The sequence below is a fragment of the Schistocerca serialis genome, unplaced genomic scaffold, assembly GCF_023864345.2.
Source record: "Schistocerca serialis cubense isolate TAMUIC-IGC-003099 unplaced genomic scaffold, iqSchSeri2.2 HiC_scaffold_526, whole genome shotgun sequence".
In the NCBI taxonomy this organism is placed as follows: Eukaryota; Metazoa; Arthropoda; class Insecta; order Orthoptera; family Acrididae; genus Schistocerca; species Schistocerca serialis.
The window spans coordinates 11,600-15,000 of NW_026048109.1; positions in this window are offsets into that span (position 1 = coordinate 11,600).

Here is a 3,401-nt window from a genome sequence, read left to right on the forward strand (position 1 = left end):
TGGGTTAGGTTAAGGCACAACATGGGTTAGGTTAAGGCACAACATGGGTTAGGTTAAGGCACAACATGGGTTAGGTTAAGGCACAACATGGGTTAGGTTAAGGCACAACATGGGTTAGGTTAAGGCACAACATGGGTTAGGTTAAGGCACAACATGGGTTAGGTTAAGGCACAACATGGGTTAGGTTAAGGCACAACATGGGTTAGGTTAAGGCACAACATGGGTTAGGTTAAGGCACAACATGGGTTAGGTTAAGGCACAACATGGGTTAGGTTAAGGCACAACATGGGTTAGGTTAAGGCACAACATGGGTTAGGTTAAGGCACAACATGGGTTAGGTTAAGGCACAACATGGGTTAGGTTAAGGCACAACATGGGTTAGGTTAAGGCACAACATGGGTTAGGTTAAGGCACAACATGGGTTAGGTTAAGGCACAACATGGGTTAGGTTAAGGCACAACATGGGTTAGGTTAAGGCACACCATGGGTTAGGTTAAGGCACACCATGGGTTAGGTTAAGGCACACCATGGGTTAGGTTAAGGCACAACATGGGTTAGGTTAAGGCACAACATGGGTTAGGTTAAGGCACAACATGGGTTAGGTTAAGGCACAACATGGGTTAGGTTAAGGCACAACATGGGTTAGGTTAAGGCACAACGTAGGTTAGGTTAAGGCACAACGTGGGTTAGGTTAAGGCACAACGTGGGTTAGGTTAAGGCACAACGTGGGTTAGGTTAAGGCACAACATGGGTTAGGTTAAGGCACAACATGGGTTAGGTTAAGGCACACCATGGGTTAGGTTAAGGCACAACATGGGTTAGGTTAAGGCACAACATGGGTTAGGTTAAGGCACAACATGGGTTAGGTTAAGGCACAACATGGGTTAGGTTAAGGCACAACATGGGTTAGGTTAAGGCACAACATGGGTTAGGTTAAGGCACAACATGGGTTAGGTTAAGGCACAACGTAGGTTAGGTTAAGGCACAACGTGGGTTAGGTTAAGGCACAACATGGGTTAGGTTAAGGCACAACATGGGTTAGGTTAAGGCACAACATGGGTTAGGTTAAGGCACAACATGGGTTAGGTTAAGGCACAACATGGGTTAGGTTAAGGCACAACATGGGTTAGGTTAAGGCACAACATGGGTTACGTTACGGCACAACATGGGTTACGTTACGGCACAACATGGGTTACGTTACGGCACAACATGGGTTACGTTACGGCACAACATGGGTTACGTTACGGCACAACATGGGTTACGTTACGGCACAACATGGGTTACGTTACGGCACAACATGGGTTACGTTACGGCACAAATTAGGTTAGGTTACGGCACAAATTAGGTTAGGTTAAGGCACAAATTAGGTTAGGTTAAGGCACAAATTAGGTTAGGTTAAGGCACAAATTAGGTTAGGTTAAGGCACAAATTAGGTTAGGTTAAGGCACAAATTAGGTTAGGTTAAGGCACAAATTAGGTTAGGTTAAGGCACAAATTAGGTTAGGTTAAGGCACGATATAGGTTAGGTTAAGGCACGATATAGGTTAGGTTAAGGCACGATATAGGTTAGGTTAAGGCACGATATAGGTTAGGTTAAGGCACGATATAGGTTAGGTTAAGGCACGATATAGGTTAGGTTAAGGCACGATATAGGTTAGGTTAAGGCACGATATAGGTTAGGTTAAGGTACGATATAGGTTAGGTTAAGGTACGATATAGGTTAGGTTAAGGTACGATATAGGTTAGGTTAAGGTACGATATAGGTTAGGTTAAGGTACGATATAGGTTAGGTTAAGGTACGATATAGGTTAGGTTAAGGTACGATATAGGTTAGGTTAAGGTACGATATAGGTTAGGTTAAGGTACGATATAGGTTAGGTTAAGGTACGATATAGGTTAGGTTAAGGTACGATATAGCGTAGGTTCAGATACACATTGTTGTAGGGAAAGGTGTATTGGGGGGGGGGGCGGCAGGTTCGTTGATAGTGATTATCGTAATTGGATGCCTGCGGTATTATCCGATTTGTCACGTCAGGATGCACTTTTGGCTCATGACAGGCGGCGCTCCGATTCCATGGTTGTGGCAGATCTGTGTCTTTCATTCCTGCCATTGTTTGTGTGCTGTGACAGGAGGCAGTATTGTGATGTTGGGTGCACCACTGTGTAGGACATGTGTGGGTGTTCGTGGCTTAGCTGAGCAATGTGCGGATGTCGGAAGGGTGGGATATTGTGTTTTCTGGGTGGACCTCCCGGTCTGGTAATGATAGTGTGGATTGTGTCATGTGGCGGAGAGGATGCACTGGATGTTCTTCCATGCTGGTGGTTAGATATTGTGTGTGATAAGAGAGTAGTGTGTGATAAGAGTGTCTGGCTGACGTGTGGTTCTCATTGTGTGCAGAGTCTTTCAGCATGTATAGGGACGGTTGTATATATTATCTGTATTCTGATGGCTCTGCATCTATTACTAATCAGTGCCGTGTATACGGTTACTCTAGTTCCAGTCGAAACTGTTCTATCTCTGTACATTAGTGACACTGCGGCTCCACTATGTTGCCGCCCCTGTCGGCCGTTTCCCCCAGTGTATGGCTAATGATTATCAGCAATCAGTCTATTAGTCAATACCGGTAGTGTGACGACGTCAAATGTCCGGGATGGGGGAAGCTACACCCTTCCCGTGGGTCAGGGCCTAGAAAGACTCTTCCCACGCAGGAGACTCGGACTGTCGTTACTCTTCCGAGACATATATGTGCCCAGCGTTTTTTTGCGGCTGCGAGTGCAACGCCAGGAGGCTCGGACTGTCGTTACTCTTCCGAGATATATATTTGCCCAGCGTTTTTTGCGACTGCGAGTGCAACGCCCACGGGTGCCGACATGGATGGGGCGCTTCCTAGCTGATGGCTCAGCATGAGAATCCGTACAGTGAGCAATGCGATCGCGTCTGTAGCTTGTACGTGGTACAGCTCGCAGCTCATGAATAGGGACAGCGGGAATGTCGCATATTGGAAATATCTCTTCATGAAACGCATGTTATAGGTGTGAATTGCACCTTACGAGTGCGGGAAACGTCCGCCGTTCATCCGCTGGCGATGCGAGTTGGGCGGTTGGGGTGGGGCACGAACGGGTGCAGGTGGTGTGATTGCCGGTCCACGACTTCGTGCGGCAGAGGCACTGGCGTATGGGTGCTGTGGTCGACAGAGGCTGCATGCTTTGTGGGTGGCGTCGAAAGATGGGCACTGTGGGCCCATCGATGTCTTAGTCGGCTTGGCGTCCCATAGATGGCGGTATCGTCGTTGCAGGAGCTCATGCTGAGGGAGACCTACAGATGGCGGTATGTTTTGTGGTGCGCTCGACATGGCGGACGTAGTGTTGTCCGATTCGCATAGATGGCGATACTGTTTTGC